The sequence below is a fragment of the Callorhinchus milii genome, unplaced genomic scaffold, assembly GCF_018977255.1.
Source record: "Callorhinchus milii isolate IMCB2004 unplaced genomic scaffold, IMCB_Cmil_1.0 Scaffold1, whole genome shotgun sequence".
In the NCBI taxonomy this organism is placed as follows: domain Eukaryota; kingdom Metazoa; phylum Chordata; class Chondrichthyes; order Chimaeriformes; family Callorhinchidae; genus Callorhinchus; species Callorhinchus milii.
The window spans coordinates 70,406,675-70,430,700 of NW_024704742.1; the positions used below are offsets into that span (position 1 = coordinate 70,406,675).

A 24,026-nucleotide genomic window follows, 5' to 3' on the forward strand; every position below is an offset into this window, starting at 1 on the left:
GTCCCCTTCATGTGGTCACCGCTATGTTCGTGGGGATATTGGGGCTCTCTGGGAAGTACCTTTTGTGAAGTTTGGAGCGTGTTTGGAGCTTTTGCACATTGGGAGGAGGGAAGGGTCTGACTGGAAGCTCCTCATGCTTGTTTGATCTTAGGTAAAGTACATGCTTTATAACTGGTATTTGGTGTGTGGATTAATTCCTGATTCCAATGTGGTCACGAACCAGAGCCTTTCTCTTTCCAACAACAACAACTTGCATTGACACAGGGACCTTCATGCAGGGTAGCGTCTTGGAGCATTTAACAAGAGCGAAGCTTGATGTCGACCCGGGGAGGGGAGGACATGACGTAAACACTGTCGATGGCGAAGGTCTTCAGGTGTGATCTGAAGATGGGAAAGGCAGAGGGATTGTGGCAAGGAGTTTTGGGGTGTAGGGGCTGAAAGCACGGCCGCTGATGGTGGAGCGGAGTGGACAAGAGATGTGCAGGAGGCCGGAGCCAGCTGAGCAAAGGTGGCAGGTAGAGGCGTGGCGTATGAGCAGGTTGGAGAGGTAGGGAGGTGCCACAGTGTGAAGTGATTTGTAGGTGACCCTGTGAGGATCCTGAATTTGATTCGTTCTGCAATAAAGAGCCAGTGGAGGCTCAAACTCACGCTTGTCAGATGTCAAATGACCAACTAGTGACTGTACTCCTTGTGGGGTTTGTAGGGGGGAGGTAAGCGGGGGTCACCTTGGAGCTGAACTGGCTTGAAGGTGACATGTTTGGCAACGAAATGTCAGAATCGAGCCAGCTCTCTGTGATGGTCTCTTGTCTGGTTCCTGAGCCAGCTGTACTAAAGGGCACTGCTGATAACAACAATAATAATAATTGCCTTATTACGTCTTCGAGATGTCTCAAAGCGTTTCACAGAATATACTGTAAAGTTAATTGACTGTATATTTTGTAGGCGAAACGCGGCAGCCAATTGTGCAGAGCAGCGTCCCACAAACAGTCATGGATTCAGTTGACCAATTTATTATTGTTATTTTTTTGAAGGAAATTATTACCCCCGGAAAAGCGATCCGCCATTTGACTAACAACCGGGTTCCTACTTACTGCTTGGTAAACAGAGGTGTGTGCAGCAAGGAAACGTGCCCAACATTTTGCTGTGCCGAGAATCGTACCCAGGTCTCTCGCTTGCGAGGCGAGTGCTCTAACCACTGAGCTACAAGACTCCATAGTGATGACGGATGACAGCACAGTCAGCCTGGCTCATCGGCAGGACTTGGAAGGGCAGACGAGTCACTGGAGGCAGGGACTCTTCAGGCTCAGCTCCCACTAACCCTGCAAACCAAAGCCCTAATGGGTAGGGTGGTTCTAGCTGGACAAGCAGTTGGAATCCTGTCAGACAGTGCTCTCGAAGGCAAGCTTTGCAGTTTCAACTGGTTAAACTCCAGGATTTACTCCAACGCACACTCTGTGGTCCCCAAGCCTTAGCTCTTGCCAACCTGCACCTAATACTATAATAGTAATAATATTCACGTGTTCGAGATGTGCTAAAACGCTTCACAGAATATATTGTAAATTGGATTGACTGTATATTTTGTCGGCGAAATGCAGGGCCAATTGTGCAATGCAGTGTCCCACAAACAGTTGTGGATTGAGTTACTTTTTTTGGTAAGGTTTATTACTCCCAGGAAAGTGATCCGTCAATCGACTGAAAGGTAGGTTCCTTGTTATTTTACGGTTAGATAAACAGAGGCCCTGAGATGGGGATTTTACAATGTTACAGTGTACATCAGCTGTATGGATTACTAATACTCTCCAGAATTAGGTAAGCAGGCTGTATCCAACAACAACAACAACATGGATTTATAACTTGGATTTATATAGCGCCCTCCACGTCGGACGGTGTCTCAAAGCGCTTCACAGTAACGGATCCCGGGGCTGAGCCAGGGGGAGGGGGAGGAAGGTGACCAAAGGCGTGGTCAAAAAGAAAGATCTTCAGCTGAGACCTGAAAATAGGAAGAGGGGGAGCGAGACGAAGGGAGTTCCAGAGCCTCGGGGCATAGTGGCTGAAGGCATGGCCGCCGAGGGTGGAGCGGAGGACTCGGGGGACGAGGAGAAGGCCAGACCCGGAGGAATGAAGGCAACAGGTACTGTTTTGAGCAGAGAGGAGGTCAGAGAGGTCGGGGGTGCAGAGGAGTGAAGGGACTTGAATACAAGGGTGAGAATTTTGAAGTCGATCCTCTCTGGGATAGGGAGCCAGTGCAGTCTGGCAAGGACTGGGGTGATCGGGGAGCGGAGTTTGGTGCGGGTGAGAATGTGGGAGGCAGAGTTTTGAATAATCTGGATTTTATGGATGGTAGGGGATGGGAGGCCGGCGAGGAGGGCGTTAGAGTAGTCCAGGCAGTGAGTGCACATTGCATTCCAAGAAATATCTTGGGAATTTCCGTGTGCAGGTGGGATGTATGTAATTCTCAGTTTGTTGTGGATACTCTTAAGCATGGTGATGGGTTTCCTCCTAGCAAGGATTGTGGAAATGGAGATACGGCGGGAGGGGTGGGGGGAGGAAGGGGTTTATATTTTCCAAGGTTTTGCAGGGGGAGTAGAATGGGCGGGGGACAAAGACTGAATGCATGAGAGGTGAGAATCCTCTCTCTGTGTGACTTTGACCTTGATGTAGTGCTGACGATTACACTGAGTTATACAATAAGCAGAGCTTGTCCCATTGTGATACACTCAGAGCGCGGTGGAGGCTCCCTGCTGAGAACGCAAGTGAACGGCTTGCACAGGGGAGGATGAGAATTGGAGGCGAGAACTGAGCGGGGGAATTCATGTGGTGCCTGGGCTCTGTCGCAGGAGCCTTACGTGACTCAGTCATTCCTCCTGATTGAACCCTCTCAGTCCAGCCCACCCGCAGACGGTAACCCTTTCACCCTTGGACTTATTTCTTTTGTTGTAAAACAAAAGGTTCATTTAAAACTGGTGAAGTTCAGTGTAGTTTTTTTGGTGTCTGTGTTTGCATCTGTGTGCAGTTATGTGCGTGTGCATGTGTGTCTGCGTGCATGTTTGTGCGAGTGTATGTCTATCTGTATGTCTCTGTGTATATCTGTGTAGCTGCGCATGTGTGCCTGCATGCGTGCACGCACATATATGTGTCTGTGTGGGTTTGTGCGTCCGTATATATGTGCGTGTGAGTGGTTGTTTGTGTGTGAGTGTGTGTGCGTGTGTGTGTATGTGTGTGTGTTTGTGTGAGCGTGTGTGTGTGTGTGTGTGTTGGGAAATGACGAGCCAGTGGAGCCTGGTGAGGATTGGGTTGATGGTTGTATGGAATTTGGTGCAGATTAGGATGTGGGCTGCAGAGTTTTGGATGATCGTACTGTGTGGATGAAAGAGGTGTGGATGTTAAAAAGGAAACATTAAATAACAAGGAATGTTTGACACCGGATAAAAAAAACACGGATTCATTGTAATGACGAGCGACACTGCAGCTTATAAAGATGTATTACTCAGCCGAATAATAGGCACCTGAGTACAAGTCTATTACATGCTCAGTGATCTGACTGGGCTGTGTTTCTACATCACCGTTCCTTCTCAGGCAGAGCAAACGTCAGTCTGGCTCAGGCAATTGGCAGCACTCTCGCCTCCGAGTCAGAAGGTTGTGGGTTCAAACCCCCACATCGGGCACTTTGAGCTCAGGACAGTTTATTGGGGGGCAGCCGGGTATCTGACACCCTCGGCAACCCATCACCCTGCCTTAAGAGTATCCGAACCAGTCTGAGAGCTCCAGCCTGCTTCATCTTCCCCACCTCGCCCGCCCCACCATTAACGGGCGGGCCTTCTGCCACTCTGCCCCAACTTCTGGAACTTCATCCCGAGGTCCCTCCACCTTGCCCCTCCCTTGCCTCCTTCAAGACCCATCTCAAGAGCCTCCACTTCGACCATGCCTTCGGTCACCCTCCTTCCCCCTCTAACCTCCACCTTCTCCAATTCCGACCTCCAGCTCGGGTCTGAAACACTGATTGTCCAGCGTTTTGGGACATCCTCTCGACGTGAAAGGCGCTGTACGAATATAGTTTTGTTGTTGTTGTTGGAGGCAGAACAGGGCACAGAAGGGGCTTGGGTTTAACGTCTCATGCAAAGGACGGCACCTCTGACAATGCAATGCACCCCCACTACCACACTGGAGCGTCAACCTAGACAATTTAAGTTTAAAGTCCATGATGCGGGGCTTGGACACACAACCTTCCAACTCAGAGGCAAAATCGCTGGCATCTGAGCATGATATCTGGGGAGAGATTGTTGGCCAGGGCCACTGGGAGAAACTCTCCTCTCTTTTTCGAGTAGTGCCACGGAATCTTTAATGGCACAGTCGGGACCTTGGAACATCTGGCCTTAAGGATGGCACCTCCGACAATGCAAGCACTGCACCCCCACCCACCCATCCACCCACCGAGCACTGCGCTGGAGCATCAGCCGAGGCTGTGTGACTTAATATCATTACCTCCCTCACATACCTACTAATTACAACCACTAATAATATAATCCTTGCACTTGAGACGTCTCAAAACGCTCATAGGACTCAATAAGAAGAATCCTTGCATTTGATACAACTCCTTTCAAATCAGGAGACCATCACAAAGCACTTCACAAGATTCACTGTAAAGTGTAGTGACTGTGTATTTTGTGGGTGAACACAGTAGCCAATTTTGTGCATAGCCACGCTACTCAAACAGCCATGAAGTGAATAACCCATTTTATTGGGATTGTTGGCCAGGACACTGTGGGGTTGGAGGGGAGAGAAACTCCCTTCTCTAATGAATGGGCTCACCTGAGTATTGGTCAGTGAAGCCTCTCTTCCCCTCCCATAACTAGTCCTCACCTCACGATCCCCTCTGCTCTCACCGTCTATATTCACATCACATCCCCCGCAGTCAGGGTGACTTACTAGGATCCACAGCAAATCCTTGCTGAGTTATATCTAAGGGAAGAGCTGGCAGATTAATAGGAAAATTTACATGTATGTTTAATGAATAAAATATTGGCCCGGGATGTATTATACATAAACCTGACGGGTTCAAAAAGTCGCTGGTTTTAAATTTCAAATGTTTTCACTCATCTAAAGTGAATCTAAATTCATTTTGAGAATGATTTTTCATCTTCCCTCGTTTCAAAAGACACAAATATTCCATTACCTACTGTGTATCAGCAGCTGTTTAGAAGTCTCACGTTCAAACACTTGTCTCTGTCTCAGTACTCCTGTATAATTGTTGTTCCACCCGCCCCACCCCTTCATTAATTGATTTGGTGTCTGTACGTCAGGGACTGTGAGTGCACAGTCTTAGGCTGATGCTCCAGTGCAGTGCTGGTGGGTGGGGGGAGGATAGAGTTGGAGGTGCCGTGCTTTGGATGAGATGGTAAAATGGAGGTTCCATCTGTGTTGGTTCAGGCAGATATCAAAAATCCCATTGTTGGGAAAAAGAAATGAGTTTCTCCCAGTGTCCTGACCAAGAATCCTCCTGGATAAAAAATGGTCCTTTACTTCATGGCTGTCTGATGGAGGCCATGTAGAGAGCAACGAGGATGATCCCTGGTGTTCGAGGGATCTTATGGATAACATTTTTAATGGGATTGAATGAGTATACTCAGATCAATGCTTTTGGATGCACTGAAACAACAAAAAAGGTCACAGGTTTAGAGGTGTAAAGGGGCAACTTTGGATAGACACCAGGAAGTATTTTTTTCCCCAGAGGGTATTAATAACTGGAACGGGGTTACCAGGAAGTGGGGTTGAGGCCAGCACACTGGGACTCATTTAAGAAACAGCTTTATGCTGTGATGGGAAGATGGTTGACCTTCTGAACAGATCTGGTGATCTTGTGTGCAAATTGGCTGCTGTGTTTAATACAAAACGTTCACTACATCTGTTTATAAGAGCTAGGAAGCATGCCAGACATATCAGTATGGAGAGGGGATGAGGAGAATGTTTGAAAACGCAGGAGTATTTAAGAGTGTGTGGGAGCGAGAGAGTGGGTTTACACTAGGTGTCTGATGTGGAGATAAACACAGGCACAGACTTGATAATAAACATTGCAATTTATGTAATAATACAGTAAACCCCTGGCTTAAAGCCCACATGATCCCCATAGCTTTCTAGCTCACTATTCTTTCTCTGGCATCCAGTGTCCATGTGTGTGAGTTACTGTTTTTTGGTTTACAGCAGTAGAAATCCATATGCACTGCTGGCATTTTCCATCACTGCATATTTTTTGCAAAACCGGAATTGTAATATGCTTAAGCCAGAAATTCCGGCTTGCCAGACTGGATCTCCCTTTCCGTTAGTCCGGCTAGCCAAGGTTTATCTTTAAAAATAATCCTTACATTTGATACAGTGCCTTTCACGTTGGGAGGATGTCCAAAGTGCTTCACAGGATTTGTTGTAAAGTGCAGTGACGGTATGTTTTGTAGCCAAATGTATTGTATATTGTAGGGAAATTTCCATATGTAAGTGGTCTGGTGTGGATACTCTCCAAACACGGTGATGGGTTTCCATATGAGTCAGATGCCCAACGGACAAATAAAACAAGGTAGCCAATTTGCTCAAAGCAACGCTCTACAAACAGCCATGCAGTGTGTGACTGAGTTCATTTGGGAGATTGTTGGCTAGGACAGCAGGAGAGAGAAACTCCCTTCTCTTTTCAAGTAGTGCCACGGGATCTTTAACGTCCACTTGAAAAGGCACATTATCAGATGTACCGTCCTTCAGCTGAGACGTTAGACGACTGGTTTAACGTCTCAGCCGAAGGATGGCTCCTCCAAAAATGCAGCGCTTCTCCCAGCACTGCCATGGAGTGTCAGCCTAGACTGTCAGCTCAAAGTCCTGATGTGGAGACTTGAACCCAAAACCCACCGTATGGGTTGTCCTTCTGTGGGGATTTTGTATCCTATGTTTCTCTGTTAAGCAACACTTGTAAAACATTACAAACTTTATTTCTAAACGTTGGGCGAATGAGCCCTGGACTTTGAATGTCAGATTTGAAAGCTTTGGCCTCTGGTGAGAAGCTTGTGTTAAAAAAATATACAATTTGCCTTTTTGTCTGTCAAAAAAAAGAGAAACGATGGAGAAGATGAAACAGGAATCAGGGCTCTACCTCAGGATATAGATCTGAAAGTTCAAAGATTTTCTCTCATCCTCTGCCACTATCAACTCAACAGATAGCTTTACACTGCTTCATCTGACAAGGCTACAGCTTAGAGAGAGAATGAAAGAGAGGACAGACAGACAGAGGGGGAGGGAGGGAAAGAAAGAAAGAAATGAATACAAAAAGAGAGGGGAGAAAACGAAAGATTGAGGAAGTAAAGAAATAGGAAAGGAAAAAGAGAGAGATGGAGGGAGAGTGGGGTGAGAGAGACAAACAGAAACACAGGGAGAGGATTTATGCAAAATTCTACTTTGGTGTATTTGAAAGTGAAACTAGAGCAATATGTGAAGTGGAGGAGTCAGAGAGAAAGCGTGCTGATGTGGTGCCAATTAACTCCTTCACAGAATCGAGATATATCCTCAACAGAGAGCCTGGGATCCACACAGCTTGGGACTGACCTCATTAAAATCATAGACATTTACCGAAGGAGGCCATTCAGCCCATCGAGTCTGAACTGGCTCTCAGAGCAAGCTGTCTGTTCAGTCCCACTGCCCCGTCCTATCCCCAAACACCCTCAAGCCTCTCCTTATACATTGTGCAAATCAAAACGGTGTAGATAATGAGTCTGTGTATCTCTTTCTCTGTCTCTTTCAGGCTCTATAACAGTTTCTCTCACTCTGATTATAATTCTCTCTGCCTCTCATTCTCTCTGCATCTTTTATTCTCTGCCTCTAAAACTCTCTCTGCCTGTATAACTCTGCTTCTATACTTCTCTGTCTTTATAACTCTTTCTTTCTGCCTCTATAACTCGCTCTCCCTGACTCTATAACTCTCTCTCTGTCTCTATAAAAGTCTCTCTTTGACTCTATAACTCTCTCTCTGTCTCTAAAACAGTCTCTCTGACTCTACAACTCTCTCTGTCTCTATAACAGTCTCTCTCTGACTCTATAACTTCCTCTCTCTGAATCAATAACACTCTCTCTGTGACTCTATAACTCTATCAAAGGGCAATAAAAACAATAATCCTTGCATATGATACAGTAACATTCATATGGGGAGGACATCTCAAAGTGCTTCACACAATTTACTAAATAGTAACTGTATTTTGAAGATGAATACGGCAATTTAAAAATGTGATTGAAAGAATACACCTCAACAGTACTTTCGGATGCACAGAGACATATAAGGATATTGGTTTAAAATTGTAAAAGGCAATTTCAGAACAGACACCATGAAGTATTTCTTTCCCCAGAGGGTAATTAACCCGTCTGTGCTTGTTTGGATGGATGTTAAAGGTCCTGTGGCGCTATTGGAAAAGAGAAGGGAGTTTCTCTTTCCCAGTGTCCTGGCTGACAATCCTTCAGATAAAATTTGTAATTCACATCACGACTCTTTATGGGATGTTGCTGTATGCAAATATCAAATGCAAGTATTATTATTCTTTCTCGCCTTTTTATTTGTCCCCATACCACTGAATTCCCTTTCACCCTAGATATGCCTTTTAAACAGCGCACAAAACATACAGTCACTCCAATTCACAGTAAAACACTGTGAAGCGATTTGAGACAGCCTCTTGATGTGGCAGGATGCTGTTATCAAACACCAAGATTATTGTAAGTATCTGAGTGCTTTGTGTCTTCTCGGTTGAAAGGCATAACAGTTTTCTCTGATGGTCTCTCCTCCTCCGTCATAACTCGGACCACTTAGGTGTACGCACTGTACCCTGTCACCCTGCCCCGAGCTCCGTCTGATACATCAGTGTCTGGAGTGCAGAGCTCCCAGAGTTGCACACAGTATACCAGGCATCACCTCATCAATCATACACATCAGCTTAGAGCCCACTTGTTTCAATTTATATTCAAATGCCCTTGAGATGAATCCCGGAACATGACTGGCTTTCCTGATCTCAGCTTCCCATCGGCTCAGTCAATCAAGTTAATGGACTAACCATGTGCTTTGTGTCGTTCTCCCCACCCCCCATTCTCCTTCCCTCCCCCTCCTCCTCCCCTCAGCCCCCCCTCCACCCACCCATCAACATTCAAATCCGTACTTACAGGTTCAACAGTGTCACTACTTGTGATAGAATTGATAGCCTGAGAGCTGGGGGTCGTGTGCGTGCGTGCTTGTGAATATTACTTAAATGCCAATATAGTTTATATTAATCCTTATATTTGATACAGTGCCTGCAATGTCACCAAGCTCTTTGCACAGTTTCCACAGAGTGTAGTAATTGTGGGATTTGCAGGCTAACATGGTAAATAACAATCCTTACATTTGATACAGTGCTTTTCACATCAGAAGGACGTTTAAAGTGCTTTACTGGATTTACTGCAGAGTTCAGTGACTGTATTTTGTAGGTGAACATAGCAGCCAAATTGCACACAGCAAATTTCAACAAACAGCCTTGAAGTGAGTGACTGATTTTAGCTGGGGGATTGTCGGCCAGGGAGAGAGAAACTCCCTTCTCTTTACGAAGAGTGCAAATCCACCTGCACAGAGTGCAAGTCCACATGCACAGAGCAAACACAGGCACCTTGGTTTAATGTTTCGTCCGCAAGACAACATAATGCTCCCCCCCAGCACTGCACTGGAGCATCAGCCAAAGTGTAAGCTCAAAGTCCCCAATGACTCAGGTGAAGAGCAGGGAGTTGGGATTGCACTGGATGGCTTCAAAGCAGGAGCATACCCCAACATGTTAAAATGGGCAGAATGGCCTCTTAGAGTGTCCTACATTTCTGTTGTTGTATCTGAAAAAGAAACACATCACAGTGTGGGGGGCAGTGGAACTGAATTGATAACACACTGCATTGTCAGAGGTACCGTCCTTGGCTGAGGCACTGAACCAAGCTCCTGTCTGAGTCTGGTCAGGTGGGCGTTGCAAATCCCAAATCGCTATTGGAAAAGCGAAGGGAGTTTCTCCCGACATTCATAGCCAAGAATAATCCCCCCTTCCTCAGCCAAAGATTGCCTCTGTATGGCAACAACACTGTGTGCAAAACAGGAGCGGTGTTTAAAACAGTCACTTGACAGGAAAAGTGGCGCTGCCAGCAACCTTGCCTTGTGTTCCGCACACATCCCCAGTCAACTGTCAGCGCATTATCCATCAAATAATCTTTTAATCCCTCCCTTTTTGTTTTCTTTTTATCTTGTTGCACTATGTTGTCTTTTGGGTAATCCTCCTAATCCCTTTCCACTCGTTCTGAATCCCGTACGTCATTGTTTTCCTCCCGGGGAAATGAACGGCTTCGGCCGTGGCAATGTATTACAGAATACAGAATAATATCCCAACAATCCTTGCCTTTAATACACCACCTTATCCAAATGCCTCAAAGGACTTTACTGTCAACCGCAGTGACTATGTATTTTATGAGCAAATGTGGCAGCCAGTTTGCGCTCAGCAATGTCCTCACAAACATCCAAGCTGTTAGTGACCGTTTTTTGGGGGGGAGGAATTGTTGGCCAGAACACTGGGAGAGAGAAGCTCTCTTCTCTTTTCCAAATAGTGACATGGGATCTTTCTCGTCCACCTGAACAGGCACAGATGGAACCTCCATTTAATGTCTCATCTAACGATGCCTTAGAGAAGTATTGCATTGGAGTATCAGCCTAGACTGGGAGCTCAAAGTCCCACTCGGGGATTGAACCATAACCTCTGAATCAACAACAATAACTTGCATTTATATAGTGTTGGGACTTTGAGCTCTCAGTCTGAGCTGACATTCCAATTCAGTGCTGGGGTTGTGCTACATTGCCGGAGATGCCATCCTTCAAATGAGATGTTAAACTGAGGTCCTGACTATGCCAATTCAGGTGGACATTAAAGATCCCAACGGCGCTGTTGGAAAAGAAGCAGGTTTCTCCCAGTGTCCTAGCTGACAATCCCATAGATAAATTCATTATTCACTTTGTGGTTGTTTGTGAGACAAAGTCTTAAATTCATGCCCTCGTTCATTTTTTTGGTCAGCCAATTGTTTGACACACGTGGAAACCCATCAATACGCTTAAGATTATCCAATCCCGACTGAGACTTCTACATATGTTTTCCACCTACCTACACAGGAAATTTCTCTGTGTCTGGAATAAAATGTGCATTCTCTCCCCAGAGACGCATCTTGTTTACGTAATTCTGGGGAGCATTAGACGCAGGTTGGCAGGAGCCAAGGTTTGGGGACCCCAGAGTATGCTGACTCCTGGAGTCTAACCAGCTAAAAACACATAGCTTGCCATGGAGAGCACTGTCTGACAAGCTTCCTGCTGCTTGTCCAGCTAGGACCACCCTACCCATTAGGGCTTTGACTTGCAGGGTAATCCGATAGTAGCTGGTTAAACTTTAAAAAATTCTACTAATATTTACAGGTTAAACAGTTATCCCCAAAATGCACACTGTGGGTATCTCCAAGCCTTAGCTCTCACTAGCATGTGCCCATTATGCAGGGAGCATCCCTCCTGCAAGAGAGAGAGAAAGTGAGTGCGTATTCATTCCAGACACAGGGAAATTTCCATGTGTAAATGGCGTACATACATGGAACTCTCAGTCTGGATTGGAGACTCTTAAGCACTGTGATGAGTTCCCACTTTTGTCAGACACCTAGCTGACCAAAATAAAGATAAATACAATGCAATTCACATTATAATTTACATTTAGATAGTGCCCTTCATCATCTCAGCACTCACTCACAAAGGCAGCTACAAAAAACAGTGGAGCTTACCATCTGTGACAGCCACATATAGTGGATCAAAGTAATCTTGATTTTGATCCCCCCCAAATTGCATTTCATACCTATTTCTCCTTTTATTTCTCAACCCCTGTGTGTGTGTTTGTGTGTGTGTGTGTGCGTATGTGTGTATATACTGTGCGCGTGTGTATATATATATATATCTAGTAGCAATTGTTAAACTATTTAAACTTATTTTTTTAAATATAACATTCTTAAATTACATCCTGTAAATATCAGTAGAATTTTTTTTCATTTTTCTTTGTTCTGTGGTGATATTTCTAAAAATACAAAAAAGATGTTCGGAAGACGGACACTTGGCGGAAACAAAATGTCTTCCTTGAAATCCCCGGAGAGGAAATGGTCACGGGGAGAAACAAGAAGTAGCAGCCTCCATTTTCTGTTCCTCCCCCTCCCTGCTTCTTCCTCCCCCCAGGGGTTCAGTCTTAAAAAATATAGACGGGTTCCGGAGTTTATAAGAACCAAAAGCATTTCCTTTTGGACTTTTTTGGCTCTGTCCTGGCCGTTGGCTGTGGTATGGGACTCTCTTCCTGCTTGCTCAAGGGCGTGCCAGGCTGCTCCGAATTTTGACCCCAAGCGCCCATCTCCATGTCACTCAGGACCTTGTGGAACCTGACTTCCTGCTGCCTGAAATCGTGCTCCACGCTGCCAGGGAGAAAAGGGAGAATGACAACAAAACAAGAATAATCTCTCAACACTGACCACGCAGACCGCTCTGTCCCTTTATGACCTGGGCGTGGTAACCGCAGTAAAATCGGCTGCTCTGACCCATTTATCATGTGGGGCACGGAGACGGAAAAGGGAAACCACAACAACAAATTACATTTACACAGTGGCTTTCTCGTCAGGAGGACGTCTCAAGGAGCTGGACAGTCAGGGATTTGGACCCGAGCAGAGGATTAGGATCAAGAGAGGTGGAGGGCAGGGTGGGCAGGGGGGTGACCAAAAGCACGGTCAAAGAGGAGGGTTTTGAGACGCATCTTGAAGGAGGCAAGGGAGGGAGTGAGGCGAAGGGACTGTGGGATGGAGTTCCAAAGGTTGGGGGCAGGGAGGCTGAAGGCTCGACCGCCGATGGTGGAGCGTGCCGGGAGGGGGCCATGGAGCAGGCTGGAGCCTGCAGAGTGGAGGGAGCGGACAGGTTGATATGGAAGCACTCAGTTTGAGGCTGTGAATTTATAGAGAGAGAGACATAATGGGGGTCAACCTCTTTAGTCAGCTGAAACCCATTTCCATAAATATTCCATAATAATATAATTATATAATATGATATACATTAGATAATAAAATATAATAATATAATTCTTATACTGTATTTGATACGGTGCTTTCATGTTAGGAGGGAGTCTCAAAGCACTTCATAGGACTTACTGTAAAATATGAAGTCCTCCTGACGTAAAAGGTGTTTAAAATGTAAATTGTATTGTAGGTGGAGTGGTTGTGTGTTTTGTAGGCGAACATGACCAGGGGCAGAGAGGCAGACAGCAACGTGTGTGTAAGGGGAGAAAAAATAATGGGATGACTAAATTTATATTGAATAAACCTTTTGAAGAGAGCAGGAGACACAATTTCTGGCAAATACAAAGCTCTTACAGATATGGACATGAAATCTCAGGGCTGTTTGCAAGTAGCGGTGTTGATTTTAATCGTCTTTAAGTCCTGGCCTGATGGACACATGAGATAAAGTAAAGCCTAATCGAAACAGATGCTTGCCATTTGTCCGAGAGGGTTTTTGGTGGAATGTAATAATGGGTTTCAGTAAAGCTCGCTTGACATTGTCCGTCTCTCTCTCTGGTGTTTTGTAGAGAATCCCATCAGCCCCTGTTTATCTGCCAGCCTGACCACTGTAGGCCTGCGGCTGAGAGATGGCAACAACCTGCACTCAACTAGGGTCAATGACTGGATGAGCCACAGAGACGGAGAAGGGAAGGGAGATCAGCGACCAGGAAGGGAGGAGAGGGAGGGAGAGGAAGATCGAGGGTGTTGACCAAAAACATGGTCAAAGAGACAGGATCTGATGAAGACAGGGATCTATAATAATAAGTTTTTTGTTTGTTTTGTTTTCCTTTGTTGTTTTATCATCAGGGATCTGGTGAGGATAGGGTGGGTTATGGAGAGACCTTCGGGGGAGAGCATTAATTAAGATTAATTATAATAAAAGTGATTTAGGTTACTGTGAGGTGGATACATCGATTTCTTATTCTGTGGCTCAGACTCACTGGCATGTCATCAGCCAGGCTCCCTCGGGGAACGCCTGGGATTAATTAGGGACTGATATTGTTAATGAGCTGTGAGCAACGAACAGACAAGCTAGGGGGCTCTTCAGTCCTGAGAGAAGATGTCTCAAAGAGGATTTTATAGAGGTGAACAATAGTTTAAATGGGATGGAGAAAGTAAACCCAGAACAATACTTTAGGATGCACCAAAATAGTAAAGCAAGACGACACAGGTTAGAGTTGTAAAGGCTGTTGCTGTGGGCATATCTGCTGTCGAGTTCACCTACAAATACACAACACTTCACAGTTGATCCTGGGAAACACTTTGAGCTGTTTTGGCAACATAATATGGGGTTGTCTTGAATGCAAGGATTATTATCTAGAAATGCCTCAAAATGCTTCACAGGTGATTTTTAGTGACTGCATCTTGTAGGCAAACGCATCAGCCAATCTGCGCACAGCAACATCCCACAAACAGCTGTGAAGTATCGTTATAAAACGAATTCAGAGAAAAGGTGATTTATTGAATAGATTAACATTAATTATAGTAAATGGTAAAATTACGATTTTGGTCTCTGATTTAGGTGAGCAGGACTCCCTATGGTTCTATAGGAAATATCATAAATAATGTTTCACTGCATTGGTAAAAAAAATGTTTTGCATTCTGACCACCGCATTATAACACGGCTCCACTGTACACTCAAATTCTTTCCACTCCTCCCTGCTCGATGATCCCCATCAACATCTTGGTCTTCAGGGTATTAATCCTGTATGGAGGGCGATGTAAGGGCATTTGCTTGCTTGCCAGGTATAGGATAGAAACAAGACTGGGACAGGAGAGACACAGGGAGAGGATAGGAGATCAGCTGCAGTGCTTATTAAACGCTGTTTGCAATCTCCTACGCACAACTTTCGCGTTGCCTGGAAGCCAACTTCAAGCCCTGTGTAATTTCGTTTATTTTTATGTGCAATAAACTGGAAAATAGGTGAGGGAATGTTTGGAAGGCCTGACGGGCGAGGTTTGATGTTATTAAAAGAAATTAAAAATTGATTTTTTTCTTCCACGTTTCCCCCCATGCGCCACTCACTGCCCGCCACCAAAATGCACAAGTGAAAGTGATTTCACGGGCTCTTAACTTCAATATATCTGTAATTTAATTATCCCAATAAGTCCCAATAATTTTTTTAAAAAGAAAAGAGAGAGCGAGAAAGAGAGGGAGAGAGCCCGTTTCATGCTCCCAATGATGTGGAAGGTTCATAAATAATAATCCTTACATTTGATACAACAGCCTTCACATCGAGAGGATATCTCAAAGTGCTTTATAGGATTTTACTGTAAAGTGCAGTGACTGTGAATTTTGTAGGCAAATGTGGCAGCCAGTTTGCACACAGCAATGTTCTCACAAACAGCCATGAAGTGAATAATAATAATAAAACTTGCATTTGATACAGGACCTTATCACATCATTGCGACATCTCAAAGCTCTTCACAGGGAATCCTGTAAAGTGAATTGACTGTGGGCGAAACACAGCCAGTTGCACAAAGTGTTTGTGGGACAAGTTCCAGAGACAGCAATGGAGTGAGTGACCAATTTTATCTTGGGGACTGTTGGCCAGAACACCGGGAGAAGCTGCGTTCTCTTTTCGAACAGTGCCATGGGATCTTTAACATCCACCTGAACATGCAGATGGGACCTTGGTTTAATGTCGCATCTGAAGAGACACAGTGACCTCTGAAAATCACCATCCCTTTTAACACTGACCCGAGGGACACTTCCTCTTTAACGCTCTGAACCCTGGTGACACATTGAACAATCTCTGCACCTGATGCTAAAATCCCCCTTTAATATTCACATCACTGATGTCCAGAATACAATTTCCCTTAACATTCAGGACACTGACTGCCTGTGCTGCTGTCTCTGACAGCCTGGGTTTAGGCAATATGAATTGCCTCTGAAAAGAGTAAAAAATAAGCCTCTATTTGGAAAACTCATTCAAATTAAATCAAAGGTGTTTGTATTGGGTGAGGTCAGCAAATAATAAGGTATTAAATAAGGTTTTTGATTGAAAATAACTAGCGCTTTGACTTAGCATCCCAAAGTGTGCGCTGACTGCAAAGGGTGGATAGGTTTAAAGGTGCAATCATTGAAGTGAGATCTTCGTCTATTGTTGCTTTTTACTGAGTTTTTTTTGGTTTAAAGCCCTGAATTTGTGACTGAGCTAAGAATTTTTTTCTATTTATGACAGAAAGTGTCCTGTCAGCCTGGTACAGTTGTTAGCACTCTCACCTCTGAGTCAGAAGATTGTGGATTCAAATCCAAAGTTGGGACTTGAACTCATAGTCCATGATCGCGCTCCAATGCAGTGCTGGGGATGTGCTGCACTGTCATAGGTGCCGTCCTTTGGATGAAACATTAAACTGAGCTCCCGTCTGCCTGTTCGGGTGGACGTTAAAGATCCCATGCCACTATTCGAAAAGAGAAAGGAGTTTCTCCTGGTGTCCTGGCCAACAATTCCCCAAATAAAAATGGTCACCCACTCCATGGCTGTTTATCGGACATTACTGTGTGCAATTATGCTGCCGTGTTTGTCTACAAATACACAATTACTCCATTTTCACAGTAAATGCTGCGCCATCCTTCGAGTGAGACATTAAACCAAGCTCCCTGTCTGTTCGGGAGGTCATTAAAAATCCTATGGCGCTATTGGAAAAGAAAAGGGAATTTCTCCTGATGTCTTGGCCGACAGATAAAATCTCTGGGTAAAATCAGTCACTCACGTCACGGCTGTTTGGGGGCATTTGCTGTGCGCAAGGCGGCTTCTGCGTCCGCCTACAATATACATAGTCACTACATTGAATAGTAAAATCCTGAGAGCTCTCAATGCTGTGAAAAGGCTCTGTATCAAATGGGAAAGATTATTGTGTTATTTATGTAATCCTGCATCAGTCGGTCTCTCATACGCCTCAATTGATTCCTTCGCCACGTTAGCTATGTCTAATCCCGTGTTGAATTCACTGTCACAATCTGCGTTCTCCACTTCCCTGTGGCAGTCTGTCACCACTGCTCACTGTGTAATAATATTAATCATCAATGCTGTCATCACCTCACTCTCCCCAGGTCCCAATATTCTGCCTTTGTCATGGCAGAAGGTTGTTTTCTCCCTAACACGATACCCAGGATTTCTGAGATTCTCAAATTAGGTCTGTAATAGGAAGCTGTTTTCTCCCGGTGTCTACTTCTCCAATAGAGCTCGATATTTCAACAGACTCCTGACTAGGTGTCAGCCTGGCTGAGTTTTTAGCACTCTCGCCTCTACTTCAGAAGGTTGATGGTTCAAAAGGTTTTACAGTGAAGTGCGGTGTCTGCGTATTTTGTAGGCGAATGATTTGCACAAAGCATCCCCCTACAAAACAGCCATGAAATGAATGACCATTTTTTTTATCTGGGGAGGGGGGGGTGGGGGTGCATTTGTTGACCAGGACATCAGGAGAGAGAAACTCCCTTTCTTTTCGAGTTGGGCCACAAGATCCTTAACGTCCACCTGAACAGATACAGACGAGACCTTGGTTTAATAGCAGATTGATTGCATTTATATAGTGCCCTTCACGCAGGGTAGTGAAAAAGGCATTGGAGCGTGAGCTCAATGTCCCTTACAATGGGGCTTCAACCCGCAACAGGGGATGGAAAAAGGGGGAAAGGGAAGGTGACCATTGACCCGATCAAAGAAGTAGGGTTTAAGTCAGGACGTGAACAACAACATCAACAACAAGTTGGATTTATATAGTGCTTTTCATGTCCCAAGGCGCTGGACAGTTGTCACTCAAACTGGGGATTGGAATCAAGGGGTGGAAGGTGGGGGCTGGGGTTGGGGGGGGAAGTTGGAGGATGACTGAAGGCACACGCAAAGAGGAAGGTGTTGAGACAGGCCTTGAAGGAGGCAAGGGAGGGGGCGAAGTGGAGGAACTCCGGGATGGAGTTCGATAGGGGTGGGTGGGGCAGAAAGGCTGAAGGCCTGACTGCTGATGGTGGGATTGGTAGGGTGGGGACCTGGAGCAGGCTGGAGCCTGCTGAGGAGAGTCAGCAGTAAGGTTGGTGTTAGTATCTCACAGAGGTAGGGAGGAGCGAGTCCGTGGAGGGCTTCGAAAGTGAGGACGAGGATCTTGAACTGAATCCTCTGAGGGACAGGAAGTCAGTGAAGCCGGGTGAGGATGGGGGTGATCGGGTCAAGGAGCGGGAGAGGATCTGCAGCTTGTGGAGGGAAGAGTTGGGAAGTCTGGTGAGCAGGAAATTCGTGCAGTTAACCTTGGACGTGATGAAAGCATGGATAAGGGTCTCTGCGGCCTGAGGGGGGAGGCAGTGACAGAGGTGGTGAATGTTGCGGAGGTGAGGGAAGGCAAAACGGGTCATGGCATGGAATGACCCTTCCTCTGCCCTTTGCCTTCCTCCCCTGAAGATATATTGGGCAGTGGAGAGAGACAAAGGGGTAGAGGGAGGAACTTCCAGAGGTTAAGGACATAGAACCTGATAGCTTGGTCACTAATGTTGGGACAGAGAGGGAGGGGATTCCCAGCAGGCCCTGAGTTGGGGGGTGGGGGGGAGCAGAGGAATGGATTAGGACAAGATCAGAGAGATAGGGAGGTGCTAGGGCGTGAAAGGATTTAGAGGTTAGGGAAGCATATTGCTCTGGGTTTACTTTTTCAGACCCATTTAAAATTTTATGCACCTCTGGGTTAGAAGCTCTTTCCTTCCATTTTAATGAGCCTGGAATGGAATATAGAATGGCTGAGCCTATTACTATTTTATTTCCTTTCAATGTGATCTTCAGGAATAGTCTGGCTCAGTCAGTAGCATTCTCGACTCAGGCAGAAGGTATTGGGTTTGAGGTCCCATGTCGGGGACTCTGAGCTCACAGTCCAGGCTGATGCTCCAATGCAGCGCCGGGGGGAGAGCGCACTGCATTGTTGGAGTTGCGTTCTTCGGATGAGACGATAAACCGAGCTCCCCATCTGTGCATGTTCAGGTGGACATTAAAGATAAAAAACATGGGTCAGTCACTCCATGGCTGTTTGTGGGATGTTACTATGTGCACATTAGCTGCTGTGTTCGCCCACAAAAATACACAGTCACTACACTTCATAATAAATCTTGTTAAGTGCTTTGAGACGTCCTCCCAATATGAGAGGCCATGTCTTCGGCAAGGGTTCTCAATCGGCAGAATTCCTGCCTCTCACAAATGTAAGGATTATTATTATGATTATTTTTATGCCCTTTTCTGATTTCTTCTGAGCTTGTCGAAATGAGTAGAATGACGGAGATAGAAGCCGGCTGTAACGTTTGTGCCGATCTTCCCATCCCATCCGAGTCTGTCGCTAATCAGCAAATTAGATCTCTCTGTTGCAAAAAAGAAAGCAAAAGACTTTGAACAAGGCTCCCAGCCTTTGGAAACCTCACGGTTGTTGTTTAGCATTGCGCTGTAAATCCATTATTCTCAGTAAAATAAAAGTTGAAATTAAATAATCATAACAGCCCCTGAGCGAGCTGGATACAAATATTACGTGGAAACACACTTTCTTTTCTCTCATTGTTAAAATTGACCTAACCTTGTTACAAAGATTATTTTTAATACATCTTTTTGAGATCTTTTCAAAGAAGCAAACTTGAGTTTAATTGAATTTATAGCACAAGGAACATAGAGAGGCAGAGGCGGGAGGGGAAGGAGTGAGAAGTGTAGCCAGGGGGAATCAGGAGAATCATCGAATCTTATAGGGCAGAGACCATTCGGCCCATCATGCCTGTGCCGACTCCTCCCTCTTACCCCATAGCAATGCAAATCTTTCCTTTTCAAGTACCTATCCAATTCCCTTTTGAAAGCTCCTATTGAATCTGCATCCACTAGCCTTTCAGGCAGTGCATTCCAGATCGTAATACAGATCTAGCAAATGATGAATTCAGGTCATTTGCTTATCTTATTTCCTAGCCAGAGAACCTGTTTTGTCTTGAAATTTAAGAATAAGTACTGAAAATTAGTCAATTCAAATCTAGAATTCGGAAGCTATGTTTTCTGTCGTCCACCACTCTATAAAACCGCACTGTATAACAACAACAACAACAACAACAAGATTCCATTTATAAAGCGCCTTTCACGTCAGGAGGACGTCCCAAGGCACTGCACAGTTGGGTCATGACCCGAGCAGGGGGGAAATGGTCAGGGTGAGGGAAGGGGAGGGAGCGAGGAGGGGGGAAATGGTCAGGGTGAGGGGAGGGAAGGGAGGGAGCGAGGAGGGGGGAAATGGTCAGGGTGAGGGGAGGGAAGGGAGGGAGAGAGGAGGGGAAGAGAGTCGAGAGGGGAGCTGAAGGCTCGGTCAAAGAGAAAGGTTTTGAGACCGGCCTTGAAGGAGGAAAGGGAGGAGGCGGCGAAGGCACTGGGGCATAGAGTTCCAGAGCCTCGGGGCTGAAGGCCCGACCACCAATGGTAGGGCGATTGGGGCGGGGGACGTGGAGCAGACCGGAGCCGGAGGAACGGAGGGTACGGGCAGGTAGGTAGGGGATAGTAGGTTGGAGAGGTAGGAGGGAGCGAGGCCGTGAATGGCCTTGTAGGTGAGGATGAGGATCTTGAAATCAATCCTCTGGGGGATGGGGAGCCAGTGGAGGCGAGCGAGGGTGGGAGTGATGTGGTCCCGAAGCCTGGTGCGGGACAGTACACGAGCTGCAGAGTTCTGAATGACCTGCAGCTTGTGGAGGGAGGTGGCATTGGCTACAAAATTCACAGTCACTACACTTTACAGTAAGATCCTGTGAAGTATTTTGAGACGCCCTTCCAACATGAGAGGAAGCTCCACATCAAATGCAAGGATTAAAGTCGGTAAATCCTCACTGCTGAGTCAGAAGGTTGTGTGTTCAAGTCACCAGATTAGAGACTTTGAGCTCAGTCTAGGCTGACCCTCCAATAGAGTGGGGAGCACTGCATAGTTGTAGGAGCTGAGCTTTGGATGAGATGTTAAACTGAGGTCCTGTCTGTGCCCTCTTCAAGTGGACGTTAAAGATCCGGTGAAGCTATTCGAAAAAAGAAATGGGAGTTTCCCTTTCCTGCTGTCCTGGCCGACAATTCCCCCAGATGATATTGACATGATACTGACATGTTTGGCAAAAGAATTTCAGAATTGAGCCAACCTTCTGCGGAGTCTTGCAGTTCAGTTCCTGAGCCAGACGGGTCCCCAGTATTCCAGGGCCACTGCTGATGACAGCACAGCCCAGCCTGGCTCATCGGCAAGAGCTGGAAGGGCAGATCATTCACGGGGGGCAGAGAATGCTCCCACAGGTCCTGTTAACCCTTTAAGCCAAAGCCCTAACCCGTAGGATGATCCAAGTTGGACAACCAGCAGGAAAGCTTGTCAGGCAGTGCTTTCAATGGTAAGCTATGCATCTTTAGCTGATTAGACGCCAGCAGTTACCCCAACCCACATTCTGGGGTCCCCCGAACCTCGGCTCTTGCCAACCTGCACCTAATACATCCAGAATTAGGTAAGAAGGACACGTCCCTCCAGGGAGAGAGCGCACATTTCATTCCAATAAACCTCTCTGGAATCTCCATGTGTAGGTGGGATGCATGGAATTCTCAGTTTGGGTTGGAGACTCTGCATGGCAAGTCACCCGTCTGACCCCCAAAAAATATGTAAATTGGGCTGCCAACAAAAATAGTCACTTCACTTTACAGTGATGGACTTTGAGACACTCTTCCGACGTGAAAATCACGATACAAATGCAAGGGTTATTTTTATTATAGGTGTGACAGGGAATTCCCGAGACAAAACAGAGATGTCACACAGGATTCTCTTTTATTACAGAGCTGAACATTGACCTGGAATGTAATTCAGATCTCTCAGATGATTTTTGTTTTTGCTCTGCCGGGTGTCTGATACATGCGGATACCCGTCAGCATTCTCAATAGTATCCAAACCAAACTGAGAATTCCATGCATCCCACCTACACATGGAAATCCCAGAGTTTGTTGGAATGGAATGCGCACTCTCTCTCCCTGGAGGGACGGGGATAAATAAACTATATTCAAACACCTTCTCCTCAGGAGAACATCTCAAAGTGCTTCACAGGATATTACTGTAAGCGAACGAGGCAGTCAATTGATGAAGCAAATTTCCATCTTTACAGGGGGCGGGAGGGGATATTGTCGGCCAGGACAATGGGAAAGAGAAACTCCTTTCTCTCATTTTCCAATAGCGCTGCGGGATCTTTAACATGCGCTTGAACAGGCTTCTGACTCAGAGGAGAGCGTGGTAACTGAGCCAGACTGTTAGTTAAAGTGAAGTAAAAATATTTCACTGTTTGAGCCATTGGACCAAATATGCCCACGAGCTCGAATCATTAACACATTTTTACTGCAGTTTTTGAGCTAATGAATCAATTGGATTTGATTAATCAACATAATCTCTGCTCAGTTTGCCCTTGAGGAAAGGCATAATTGATGTGCCTAATGAGGAGGTTTAGTCTGTGGTTCATTGGATCTGAAATTTCTCATGGTCTTAGCCTTAAGATCATCATCTCTGCCATCGATACAAAAAAAATAATAATGTGGTCACTCAATCCACGACTGTTTGAATTTGGCTGCCACGTTTCACCCACAAAATATACAGTCAATTCACTTTACATTATATTCTGTGAAACGCTTTGAGACATCTAGAAGATTTGATAAGGCGCTATATCAAATTCAAGGATTCCTCCTATGGAGTCCTGTGGAGTCCTGTAGCTCAGTGGTTAGAGCACTCGCTTTGCAAGCGAGAGACCTGGTTCAATTCCAGGCAGAGGGTGAAACCTTGGGCAAGTTTCCTTACTCCACACAGAGCCTAATAATAATCCCTCCAAAACCAAAAATAGTAATAAATTGGTCATTTTCAATCTACGACTGTTTGTGGGACATTGCTGTGCGCAATTGGCTGCCGCGTTTGCCCACAAATATACAGTCAATTCACTTTACAGTGTGTTCTGTGAAGCGCTTTGGGCCGACGTGAAAAGCGCTATATCAAATGCAAGGATTATTATTATTATTATTATTATATATTATTATATCTTGCCATTCTGCCCCCGGGCTCAAGGACTCCATGCTGGAGTTGTAATGTGTTGTTCTGGATTTAATTTTTTTAATCCCATTTAAAATTTTATCCACCTCTGTGAGGTCCCCTCTGAGACATGTTCCATCATGACTAAAGAGCCCCAGACAGACACCAGGAAGTATTTTTGAACAACTGGAATGGTGGTTGCCGGGAAGCGTGCTTGGGGCCGGGAAGCTGGGACTCACTTAAAAAAGAGCTTGATGCCGTGACGGGGGGATAGTCAGGCAGGTATTCTTGGGGGATGAGGTCAGATGGGCCGAAAGGCCTTCTTTATCCGAAACCTTGTGAGTCAAAGGCAGAATGGGCCTGTGCTCCTTCAGAGAGAGCAGAGGGAGAGGAGACCATTTCCATTCAATCTGAGTTGGATTCCAGCCCAGAATTTAAGAGATGAAGAGTGGAGTCAGCACACAAGTCTGAGGGCAGGTTTGGAAGGCTGCCATCCTGAGGGACATTAATCAAAGACAACTTCTTGCCTTCAGTCTGGGCTGGATTTCAACTAGTTCTCCGGGTTTTGGGAAGACGCAGTGTAATATTTAAAAGACGTCTCTCCGAGGGGACCAAAATAAAATTCTAAATGGAACTGAGAAAGTAAACCCAGAATAATACTTTTAGATGTGCCCAGACAGTGAAAAGTTTCGGAGTTGCAAGTGGCAATTTCAGGACAGGTACCAGGAAGTATTTCTCTACATAGATTAATGACTGAAATGGAGGGATTACCAGCGGGGCTGATTGAGGCCAAGACCCTGGGACTCATTTAGGAAACGGCTCGATGCTGTGATGGGACAACAGTGTGGGGAGAGGGGGGGATTCTCGAATGACCAGATCATAAT

The 24,026-nt window shown here is 45.7% G+C and overlaps 1 protein-coding gene across 1 annotated transcript in view; it reads left to right on the plus strand.

Moving 5' to 3' along the window:
* The window catches only part of LOC103188103 (dedicator of cytokinesis protein 2), a 222,482-nt gene that overhangs the window by 86,757 nt on the left and 111,699 nt on the right, over nucleotides 1-24,026 (plus strand). The window lies entirely within an intron of this gene.